At 37.7% G+C, this 13,078-nt stretch overlaps 1 protein-coding gene across 2 annotated transcripts in view; it reads left to right on the top strand.

The window, feature by feature from the left end:
- The first annotated feature begins 2,703 nt into the window (after positions 1–2,703).
- LOC113414036 (heparan sulfate glucosamine 3-O-sulfotransferase 1-like) overlaps positions 2,704–13,078 on the top strand; it is a 105,006-nt gene continuing 94,631 nt past the window's right edge. The window contains exon 1 of one of the 2 annotated variants that reach the window (XM_087964250.1): positions 2,704–3,192. The gene's annotated coding sequence lies outside the window, so the exon portion shown is untranslated. Of the gene's footprint in view, positions 3,193–3,538; positions 4,257–13,078 lie in introns of those variants that run through there. The other variant, XM_026670713.2, reaches the window with a different exon arrangement.

A 13,078-nucleotide genomic window follows, 5' to 3' on the forward strand; every position in this document is an offset into this window, starting at 1 on the left:
ATCCAATTATACATAACAATTGTGGCAGAAGTAAGGCTACAGAGGATCAGGGGTGGGAGTGGAAAATCACAATTTTCCTTGCCAACTATGTCTCATCTGTTGGGGTAGTGATGGATGAAGGAACAACCCTTATGGCTACCTATGTTCTATCCAATATCATGGCATTGTGGAGAAAGTAATTTCTGCCAATGACCTCTTTGCTGATAATAACTAAATGTAATTGGTGGCATCCTGCCATTGTTCTGATAGGAAATTTCTTCATGGAGAAATTAGACTTCCATCTAATTTGTTTGCAAGTGATGGATGACATTCCTTATAAGGCATTAAATCAAAAACCTGCCAGCAAAACATTCTTAATTTATAGTTATCAACCTGGAAAGTTTTATTTATCCAAATGTTTTATTTCCAGCATTTGAAAAACAAAGATTCTAAGTCCACTTTTGGAAAGGAAGTTTCCCAAAAAATAAAGTGATTTATTTCTGAACAGACACGGGAAAAATCTACCGCTTTATTTCAACTTGTTCATGCAGCATACAGCAAATTTCCTGAGTTATTTTCCTGGTTCTGCATCTCCTTTTTTAGACTGTTTTTCCATAGCTGTATAAATAGCTTTCAAATGTGATCTAATAGGCAGAAACCTCAAGTTCCCCCAAAGGGGTACCTTAAAATTTGTTTTTTTATTTGTTCTCATCTAAATGAATAGAGGTAAGATTCTTTATAACAAAAAAGGTTACCAAAGAAATGCACATTTATGCCAAGATAGTTTTTTTCTTAATAAAAAAAATCAAAATTTGCACAAACAATGGGCCTTTTGCCCTTTAAAGTCCTAAAAGTCCTAAGTGCAGATAACCTGGCCATGAAAGATGGTGACATTATTATTCTATATAGAGTTTACTTCTAAAAGAAGAGAAATGTATATTAGATAGGACACTAGCAATCTGTTCTTATACAATGTATACATACATATATACAATGTATATCATGGCTGCATGTACTCCTTCCCTAAAGTAAGCGAAATCTTATGGTCTCACACGATTACCAATATCTTACACCAGGACATGAACACCTCACCAAGGGGATCAGTAATCCCTTATAAACACATTTTCTATGAGATCATTCAAATCTCATGCATTTTTAATCATCTCTAAAGATTTGGGTGAAAAATGTTTTGTTGCATTTTAAAGCAGTAGGTAAACTCTACTGCTCTCATTTAAGATTCTTGAAATCATAGGTTTGCTTCAACATTGGAGACATTCCCCCCCCCACTTCAAATAAATTCAAGTTTATTACTCAATAATCAATCCTTAAAATGTGTTATTTTATGCTTAGTCATAAAAAAAAATGATTGTCATTGTCCCATAACTGAAGATACTAGCCCAAGGGAGGTAATAGTTTCCTTGCATTTGCTGGAGTTTATTAGAACAGCATACACCATTTATCAATATAAAGAAATTGAACCTAGCAGAATAAAAGATTCTTATACTGTAGGCTGAAAGTCTGCTCAGACTGAATCTAGGCAGGGTAAAGATGATATGGTATAGTCTTCTCTGTGGCTAACATGGCACCATCTTGACAATATCAAAGCCGATGGATCCAGGAATCCTTAAGAATTTGCTAAGGCCCTTTCCTGTCTCCATTATGATGTCACACAAAATGTAGCTTAGAATGTATGTCTGGGACTAGTGGTTAGCTTTGAATTAGGAAGAATATGTATCATTGACAAATTGTCCATGTTTTTCAGCTGTTCTCACACTGTTATGATCAGGTGTCTTCCAGATATGTAGTTGGAGGAAAGAAAGAAATGCCAGAGCTGCCAACATCCACAACTGATTTTGTATACCTTTGCAACAGAAGGCACTATTTCTCATTATTTTGGGGTAAAAATAAAATTTTAAAAAGCTTAAGCATCACAATGAAATACCAAGGAAACTCCTGCAAAATCCATTAACCAAACCCACCCCTTGAAATACGGCACATGGTTTCACCCACTTTGCAGTACTAAAGTATTTGTACTCTCTCCAGTATGTTTAATCTAGCTGCTACCACTTGTGCTTTCAGAGGTAATTCATCTTGTAAGAGAATGCTGATTTAACCATCAAAGTGATTTTGAAGACCAAGAGAATTACCCTTTTAATGCCACACCTGAAAGCTAAGAACTTATAGAAGACTAAAAAAAAAAAAAAGCATATTCAGTTTCCCTAAGGGATCATGGCTGGACTGAAAGGTAACCGCACCTTCTCTCTCAGGTAAACAAAATATGGATGAGATGCAACAAATGGCATTCTGAAATTCTTAGGACAAATGGTAGAAATACCAGGTGGGTGTTCCTTTTTCTCTCATATGCTCAATTTTAGGGCCATTTCTGAAAATAGCAAGGCCCTTTGTTATTTGCCAATACTTCTTATGCCCAGCTTAAGGTCAGAGAAAGGTCCTAATTCCACCTACCTGGAAGAAACAAGTTTGCCACCTGAACTTGGCAGCATCGAAATGTTCATTACCTACCTAATTCCCTACCTACCAAGAAAGCCAAAGACTGTCCAGTAAACCTCTCCTCCCTCCCTTTTCGTCCTTCACGGCTTAACACGCATGGCTGGATGGCAGCCTCTAAAAACTGATCTTGTCTGATCTCAAAGGGGGAAAAAAGTTAAGCAGAATCAGACCCGAGTTATAGGCTGAAGGGGGGGGGGGGATCCTAAACTATATCGTTGCCAAGAAAAACAAAACTATGCTTGTGTGTCATGAAGCCACTGGCAGCTTAGCAAGACTGAAGAGAGTCTTAACTTTTATCCACCTACCGGCTTGTTCTCGGAACAAGGAAATGGGATCTCAATAAAAAAAAGGGGGCGGTGGAGTTTCCTTTTGGATGTGTAGAAAAGTCTGACCTACCGATTGTGTTAAGTCAAACGCTGCTTTGGTCGGAATCGCAACGATACGGGATTGATCGCGAATACTGAACCTTCGCCCCCCTTTGGAACGACTGGAGCATTTTATTCCCGAGTGAAATTGCAAAAAGAGACGGCCGTGGAGAAGACCCCGCGCGCATTGCAAAGGATGCTCTTGAGGCAACCGGCATCACCTCGAAACGTTTCCTGATTTTTATTTTTTTAATATTTAAGCCTGTCGCCACCCGGGAGCAAACCCACGACTACAGGAAGACGCGTAGGGAGCGGGACCGACTTCTGACGCCACGAGGTGAGTTTGCTTTCGTGCAAGAAGGCTGCTGCGCACGTTAAGAACTATTTCCCCACCCCACCCCACCTCGAGTTCTCCGCCCTTTTCTCCCGGCGCGGCGCTTTCCAAGCTCCTACAACCACTACTCCTTTGCAACTCGTCAGCTCTTCCCCAAAGGACGCCCTTTGCAGACGCAGCTCAGGGATTGGAACCGCCCTTCTCTCTCTCTCTCTCTCTCTTCCCCTACCGCGTCCCCGTGAACCCTGGACCACCCACCCAACCTTCCCCCCGCCCGGTGCAAAAGTGGCGGCCTCGCGTGCAAGAAGCCGAGGCGCCATCCCGCTCCCCTCCTCTTCCTTCCCTCCCCGCCTCAGGCGTAGTCCGGGGACGCTTCCCGAAACTGAGCGAGGAGGGCAGGAGCGGCCGCCTCTACCTGCCCGCCTTTCGGCTCGAGCTGTCGAGGAAGTCACCTGCTTCCCCTAAGCTCCTCCCTCCAGCCCAGCCTGTTTGAAAGGCTGGCGGGGGGGGGAGAGCCGGGCAAGGGAGAGAAGAGCGGCGGGTCGCCCTGTGGCTTATAGACGGGCGGTTTTGTTTTTTTTCCCCCCGCTGGCTCGCGCCGGCTCTTCTCCCACTCTGCTCGGTCCTGCCTCCCTCCCCGCCGAGGGAGAAAGGGAGCGCGAGAAGTCATGCATCCATTAATGAACTCCGCGCGCGGGAGTGGCAGCGAGCGGGGAGGGGGAGGCCGGCCCGGCTGGCGTTCCTCCAAGCACCCCCCCACCTGCGTGTCTCTTCTTCACCGCCGGTTCTGGTCCCTGGGACTGACTGACTGAACGAATGAATCATGAGGTGGCTGCTGCTGTTGGTGGTGTGAGGCGTTTATCTGGGGCAGGCGGTACCGCAGCCTTCAGCCTTCTTCGCGCGGCGGGGTGAAGCGGGAGGGAGAGAGAGCGAGCGACCTCCTTTTTCTCCCCCGCCTCCCCCGGCCAGTTCCGGGACCTGCCACCGACCCATTGTGCCAGCCTTGCCCGCCAACCCCTTTGGGTCCTGCAGCAGAAGAACCGCGGCTTTCCATGGCTCCTGAGGAGGTAACCCAATTAAAAAAAACAAACCCGCGAAGTGGTTTTGTTTTGGCTAGCCGAGCCACTTTCTCTCTTTCGGGAGAAAGCTAAAAAAAAAAATAAAAAAAAAAATAAGAAGCTGTTAAAATGAGGGGAGGCTTTGGGGGGTTTAAGGATACTCGTCCTGGGGCCGGTATCTGGGCCGAGTGCTTTCCAGAGCTTTGAGCGCTGTTAGGTTTTGGGAAGTGAAGTCCACGTGTAAATCTGGTGCGCGTCTGAATGTTGTGTCACTGAAGTTCCTCGGCGGCTCAAAGCTCCCCTCGCCTCTCCTGCCAAAAGACCTACAGGCTGAGTTGGAACTCCTCTCAGCGGATGCTTCAGGAAAATATTTGTGACTTTAAAAAAAATAAAAAAAAATAAGCCGTTGGCAAGCCGGGCGGAGAGAAGGAGACCTGTGAAATATTAAAAGCGGGTATAAGGCGTTGATTTCGTTTTTCTTATCCCCCAAAAACGAACACTTGCGGATTAATTTGGCTACTTAACATTACCTTTGAAGGGAGACGGCTGTGCCAAATTCACTTTTTTTTTCTTCCTCCTACCCCTCCTCAGTACCACATTTAAATTTGCCTCAGAGAAAGACTTGGGGGATCTTTTCTAAAATAGAAAGCAGAGCCCAGAAAAATCCTGCATTTGGTTCTGTCAGTTTGATGGTTTTCATAGCCTCGGAAGTACTTGTTTTATCTTAAAATACTATTCTATTTTTTGACATTTCAACTGTTCATACCTGAGGAGGGTCACTTAAATTGCCATCAGCTGGAAGTTCACTACTTCAACTTACAGTGAGTGGCAGTTATTTATTGCATGAGGGGGCTGCCTTTTGAAATCTAGAGATAATTCACTTCTTGTGGCGTCATTTTTTACAAGCCAACTGCCCCTGGGTCAGACTTGTCTAGTAGTCACATGTACTGATCTGGAAGATTGGCTGGTATCACTGATAACTTGCATGTCTGAGAGAAAGAACCTGCATGTATTTAGATGTGCTCTCTGCTTGTTGCTTCAAATTATTCCAGGACTGATTATACTCATTATACAGATTCTGTAACTGAGCAAGGTCGGTACGAACCCCCTAATGCTCATTACGTTAGCCAATATTACATAAATGCTTAGACCAAAATTGGTTTAATCTTAATCTTGGTCACCACTATTTAATTCATATGTGCTTTTTTCCCCCCACAAGGAATTACAGCCACTTAACCTGTTTAGAAAGTATAATGACTAACAACTTTGGGGTGAATGTAGAAATACTTTAATAGAGCTATATGGTTTGACCTAATATTCCAATCCTACAAATATAGTACTAAGTTAATTCATATTTGAAATCATTTTTGATAGTATAGTTTGTAGTGGGACTAAAATTACTGTAATTGAATTTCATCTTCTTTGTGTGGACAGAATAGCTGAACTTTTTTTTAAATCTAGCTTTCTGATTTCATCATTTATTTAAAAAAATGTGTTGTAATATGCAAATATTGAGAAAGGGAGAAATGAATGGAATTGGAAACCAGCCAAGTTATATTTTAAAAGAATAATCTATTTAACTGAGCAATCTGCATAGTAGTATGGGTGAACCATAGAAAGGGATCTGATAGATTTGGAAGTGCTTTATTTTAATCACTCAATGAGGATACTTGAATCCTGAACAGGAGCTACATTAACAATAATTCCTTCTTCCTCTAAATGAACCTGTTGCAATGAACAATGCTTGGGGTAAAAATCACCAATCAGAACTATCATTCAGCAGCTAATTCTTGGATTTTAGAATCCAGGAAAATAGATCCCACAAAATAAGAAATGCCTTAAAGAAATCTAATGCCTTTAAATAATTTGTTGTTTAAAGTTGTCTAAAATGAATATTGTTCAAGTTACTTGTCTAATGTGTAATGACTATTTATTTAGTGACTAAAAGTTCTCTCCTTGTGTTATAAAATCAACTATTAATGAGAAGCAAAGATAGCAGTTCTTTGTGGGACAGAAAAAACATCATATCACGTTCAGTTAAAAAAAATCTGATATATTACTTTATGTTGCAGTCATTTATCATTCTTGAAAGAGAACCATAAAGTATTAATCTGTTAAAAATTTATCAGACTCTGCTTATGTAATTGTTCCTAATTTCAGGAAGATGTTCACATTTAGAAGACTAATGCTATAGCCAGTTGCACTTGTTGTTTTTTTTAATTCTGTGAACCATATCATTAGTAAACATAGAAAGGATTTAAATGAATTTGGTGTTTATTGTGCTGTGACAAACCCTCCATTTAATTTGTGGCTGCCTAGCAGCAGTATCTAACCAACCTTAACTGATTTTAAGCAGTTAAATAGGGCCAGATCTGATTAGAACTTTCATGAGAGATTAATAATTGCATCGGAAGGCTGTAGGCTAAAGTGGGAATTTGAAGAAAAGATTTCAGAATAAGGCAATAGCAAACCACTTAAATCTTGTTCACAAGGAAACTACACAGATCTGTTATTGAAGTTGCTGAGTCAAGCTTGACTCAAACAGACTGCAGTTTAGATAGTTCCAGCTACAAAGGCATGTATAGTTTGCTGGTGGTTCCTAGGTTGCCATTGATGATGATAGCAAAATATATGCTTAACCTACCATCTTCCATGAAAAAATCCCAGAGCCTATAAAGTACTCTGCTTGTAGTTGTTGTTTGAATTGAGACTGGACCAGCCACTTGTCAGAAATGGCAATAGGTTCTCCTGGTTGAGCAGGGTGTTAGATTAAATGACCTCCAAGGTCCCTTCCAACTCTGATTCTGTTCTGTTCTGAATACCTAAGACTTATTTCAAAGGGGCAAATGGCAACTCTGTTCTTCTCCCCAACCCACTCCCGTCACCATTTTTTTTTCCTGTTTGAATTCTTACATGTTAATTTCTGGTTCTGACTCTCCAGAAGTGTTAATGAATTTCTGACTGCCTTTTAATGTAATCCAAACAATATGACACTCTTATTGTTTTCTTCCAGGACTCTATGTCAGAATAGGAATTGTGCAAATAAGGATCCTGCTATAGCTAATATTAAGTCTAGCAGTAAGAAAACTTCTAATTTGATTCTGTGTACTTTTACTGATTTCCCAATTTGTAGGTTACTTTACAATTAATCCATTTAATGAAAGAGTAAACAATTCCCCTGATTCCAGGCTTTGAACAATCATGCTATTAGAATATTGGTTTACTCCAGGTTACTATGTACTTTGCTCTGATTCACACCCATAAAAATCTATCATAGGAAATGAGGGTTATTAACTTCATATTTATGTGTTTAATTCTACTACTGGAAAGGAGGTTTTGAAGATGGACGTTCTCTGGAATTGGAGCCTGTAACAGTATTTTATGCCCTCAGTATATAAGGAATGACCTAACAATTGGTCTAAAGGTTTTTGTCCAACATCTAAACATACCAATCAGTGTATTTCCAGGGAAACATTTTTGTTGTAAATTTTGGTATGTACTATTCATAAACACTCAACTTCATCTCACAATAATTCAGAGCACATGAGATGTAATAGGCGTGAGATTTATGGTTTGTCAGTTTTAATGATGTGTCTTGTTTGGCATTATTGCATTTCACACTTTTAATGAGTCAGAAATTTATTGCAAGACACATCCTTTATGTTCATAAAGAATGAGGCAGATCCCTTATCAAGGGCACAGTTTTCATTTTGCCTCTACTCAACTTCTTGGTTTTTTATGAATGGATTTTAAAAAAGCACCACATCATATTCTAATAAATGTGACATGAGTGACCTTATAAGATCCCTATTTATGTTTTAAAATATATGCTATATATTTGAAAATGCTTGGAAGAAGTTGAATTGCACTTGGAATATATCATACTGTACCTTTCTTCGTATGCTTTTCAACAATTTCCCTTTCTTTGTTGATCTCCCTGCCCTAGCATCTGGAATGCAATATGTTCAGTTAAGTTTGTTTTGTTTTCTTTTAAAGATCAGAAGTCATTCATTTCTTGCCTTTTTAGGGAAGCATAGAGTGACAGGACTTCAGACCTTCCAAGTAACAGAAATTTGCCACAAATTGGAATGTTCTTTGATTATTCTGTTATTCATATCAATGCAGAAAATAGTATATAAAGAGTTATGCTAATATTTCAAAATGGAGGAAATTTAGACTGAATTTGGAATATGTAGTGGTATAACAAATGCCCCAAACTGAACTGAACTGAGAAATTGATGAATGTTTCGAAGGGTTGGATCCCTGCAAAAACTATGTTTGCAAAAACTACAATACTCTCTTCAGATTTTCATAGAGAAATTGAGCCAGTTGATTTGACAGGTTGACCTTCTCATCACTGGCAACATTTCCTTCCAAATCATAGAGACTTGATAAAGTCCTTATTTCAAATGGCTATAGAAAACTGCTTGAAGAGTTTCACCAAATCATAATAATTGCTAAGATGAACACTGTATTATATTGTTAAGAACCATGCTCAAATCAAAATGCTTTCTTAAACCATTGGTTTCCCAACAAATATAATTTAATTGTCTTAAAAAGAATCTCAAGATCTGTGCTCCTATTGTTTTGTAATTTACAGATTTCTTACCCAAATAAACCAATTTCAGCAATTTACATTGAAATATTTGGTTAAACAGTGTTTGTGGAAGAGAAAATGATTTAATTAAATCTTTTGTCCTTTCAAATACTAGCTTTATCTCAGAATTTGTATGAAATATAGTAGGACTTATCTCCACAAGTGGGACAGCTATTCATGGACATTTCATCTAAATATTTCCCAAACTAAGCAACAGTGCAGACATTTTTCTAAAATAAAAAGCAGAACCCATAGAAGCTTGATTCCAAAAATCCTGCATTTGTTTCTGTCAATTAGATGGTTTTCATAGCTTCAGAAGTACTTATTGTATCTTAAAATATTCTATTTTTTGACATTTCAACTGTTCATGATTTTCTTATTTTCATTAAGGGGAGGCTTGAATCTTGATTTAAGTGGGCAATAACTATCCAACTTGAAACGGGGCATTTATTATTCCAATTTATATCCTCTTTTTCTGCCCACAGACCACTCAAGTTGGCAACTGTGCAAACTATCTAATTGGGTTCCAAACTAAATTTCTGTGGTCTGTGCATATTCCTGTTAGAATTATCATTTTGGTAGCTTATATTATTTTATTTGGTTACCCTAATTAGTTGACTTTCTACATTACCGTGTCATAAATGAAGCTGTCTAATTTAGGTGTTTGTGGTTTTTTCTTCTTCTTTTCTTCCTTTCTGCTTTCTCCCTGTGCTAGTCAGGGGTTTCTTGATACATATATTCCTTTTATTTTATTGCTCAATCTGTACCAATACTTCGCTGTAACTCAATGTGCCCAGTGCTTAATGAGGTGAGTCAAGACAGTCCCATCTGGTTTTTTAGCTCTTGTAACAGGATGAAGTGTTTGTCTCTGTAAATCTTAAAAGCACAGTGTTATATGATTCTTATTGACACATGGTTTAAAAGGAGCTGAGCCATGTATGTACTCTCTTACCTTCTTAATCAATTGAATATTATTCAAGAATGTTTGATACCATAAATATACAATACTTTGTTTAGAGATTAAGATGTCAGATTATATATATTATATATATATTTGCAGGGTTCAACTGCAACTGTAAATTTTTAAAGAATTGTGTGCACAGAATCTTATTAGATGGCATTATCAATCTTCAGACTACAAATCTGACAGTTCATGTTTGCTAAGCTGAGCTATTTGCTCTTTAATGACCTTCTTCTCTGAGGTTTAACTTATGAAACAAAGTGAATTTGTTGCAGTGGCAGACATTTCCATCAAAATATATTAAATCTGTGACCATGTTACTTCTGCAAAGGGTTTATTTGTAGGCCTTGTACATGGAATAGGGAAAGCATGAAACTTGCAATGTAGTTGAATTAGCAACATAAAATATATATTTAGACACCTGTTAATATAAAATATTTTTATAAATATTTGATAGAAAAGGTTGCATCAAACTGGGAGGAGACAAACATATGCATGGTATTGGAAGGAGAACAGCATAAAAATATAATCAGTGCTAATAATGCAATATGTAAGACACAGCTTCAGAATTTTTAGGCCTATTGTCTGGACAGTGTATTGATTCCAATTTGTTACAGCAGAAGAAAGAAGCTGTCATCACTTTTTTTCATTCTACCTTCTTTTGAGGACATATTGATCAAAATAGACCTTCACAGTGGTGGCTTCCTGTATAACCCTGTATCTTTGGAGACTTGGATCAGTTACTTTCTGGGTTTATTACTGATTTAAGAATGTTTGTAAACTCTTACCCACTTTTTGAAGTAGAATTTGTTGGTTTTCAATAATACAAACACATTTTACATAGCTATTTTTATGTTTTGTTAAGAATAATCAAATACTGAAACAATTTGTGTTATGCTGATTTCAGCAACTCTGCATACTATCCTGAGAATCAGGAAAGTAGGAAGAAAATCATTATAGATAGTCCTTGATTTATGACCATATCAAAGCTGCCCATCACAGCTGTAGGTTGTGAAGGTCAAAAATTGGCCAACGTGACCAACTCAATTTTACAGCCTCTTTTGCAGCGGTTGTTAAGCAAACTAGTGGTTCACTATGGGTCAGTTTATCAAAAACTGGAAGTAAATGCCTGTGTTAAAAAACAACAACAACACCATTGTAAAATGTGATCATGTGATACTTCATTGGATACGGTCAGATAACTGCAGGAAGGGGAAGTGTCAGAACTTTAGAAGCAGGTCATAAATATCCATAGGGAACTCCATCATAAGTTCACATGGTTGCTAGTTGTAAAGCAAAGAGTACTTGTAATATTAAACTTAATAAGGAATCAAATATAAAAATAGCACTAAAGTAGTGGATTGATTTCACTTTTGGTTCAGATATCCTCTGGTCCCTAGAAGTTTTTGTTCGATGCGTTAGTCCTTTGAAACTTATTTTGGTGGGATGAAACCAGCTGAAGCTAAGGGGAAAAAATGGAAATTGTATCATAGAAATATTTGTTAGATGTATAAGGAGAGATCTGTAATGAAGTTAAGGTTTAAAATATAACACTGAAAAATAGAGGAAAAGGCAGCAGTAAATTATTCTGAATCTTGTAATGTTCTCTTTTTTGCCATTTTTACTGCTATAAAAGTGATAAAGATATTTATTGTAGAAATATTCTACAATATTTTTCAAGTTTCTTAGTTCCATGAAAATAATTTTCATTGATAGCAAGACCAATGTCCAAGAGTTTGCTACAGTCTGCTACAGTATCTGTTTTCAAAAATTTACTTACTGCATCTGTTTATAATCTTGCCTTCATGGAGTCATGTCATGACTTTGGTAGACTTGTGAACAAATTTTAATGCAGTACAATAACTTACATTAATTTTTATTTTGAGTCTCTAGGGGAAAAAGGGATGGATGTTGTAGTACTTTAGGAAATTTAAATGAACTTTAAATGCTGTGTAATGGCCTGCAGTCTGTACAGAGAAATATAATGGTGGTGGAGACGGAGTATCTATTGCCTTTTTGAGTTCCCCTAAAAAGTTCAATGGTTTATGTGTTATTGACATATAACCTTTTAAAAAATTATAGCTGCAACATTTAGTTGAATTTTCATAGCAGTGAATCAAAAACCTTTCATTTAAAATACTGCCTCAGATTATTTTTTAAAACCAAATATTAAAAATGTTATTTGCAGATCTTTGCTAGAGTTCTCATTACTTTCACCTCTCTTGGAGTATTTGTATTAAATTTTCATATCTTCACTGTATTATACTAACTTTTAAATTTTTTAAATTTAAAATTTATTTTCAAAGATTCCTATAAATTGTAGAAATTGTTAATATATTTCAGTATATATCAGTCTTTTACTGAACTATAATTGAGATCTTAAAAGTGAACATGAGGAATGTTTTCCTAATCTTTTCTTCTATCTTTTTGAATTTCTTTACTTTGTTTTTTTAAAAATCTGAATTTGTTTTATATTAATCTGCTGTAATAACAGGCTTATGCAAAAGAAAACCAACAGATAATTCAAACAAAAGTCCAAAGAGTTAAGATTTCTTGGGAAGCTTTTGCCAGCATGATACACTCTTGATAGTTAAAATCCTAGCTGGAAATTCTGAGGGTGGTTGACTTTTGCATTCCAGGAGGCATTAGATAAAGTAAATCTGTTCCAGTCTGATTAAAAAAACAAGCTAGAACATCTATTGATTCATTTGTTCCCAGTCCTTGAAGGATAATCCAAAATAATTCCCTTTTCTTGTCCTTCTTGACAATGTTATTGTGACTGAATAGTACAAGGTGCATCAGTGAATTTATAGTGTGTTATAGTGTGGTTGAGCTTTTTAGTTCTTTCTTGGCATTTGGCTGGATTAAAGACAAAATAGGTATGTTAACCTAGTGAAAGTATAACATACTTACTTTATATTATTTCTTATGTGAATTGCAGAAAACAAACAAAAATTGCTGCTGAGTGGTACCTACTTGGTGAATTTTTTTGGTAATCACTTCAAGGGTTATGGGTGGGCCTTAATATTTCCTAGGGTGGCACAGTGACTCAGCGGTTAAGATGCTGGAAAGCTAGCAACCCAGGTTCGAGACCCAAGCATTGCAAGATAGGGTGAGCTCCCGTCCTCACCTCAGTTCCTGCCAACCTAGCAGTTTGAAAACATGCAAATGCAAGTAGATAAATAGATACCACCTCCGTGGGAAGGTAACAGCTCTCCGTGGTATCATACTGGCTACATGACCATAGAAATGTCTTTGAACAGTACTGGCTCA

This window comes from Notechis scutatus, chromosome 4 (assembly GCF_049901735.1).
Source record: "Notechis scutatus isolate UNSWTSFEM ecotype Mainland chromosome 4, rNotScu1.2, whole genome shotgun sequence".
Classification (NCBI taxonomy): Eukaryota; Metazoa; Chordata; class Lepidosauria; order Squamata; family Elapidae; genus Notechis; species Notechis scutatus.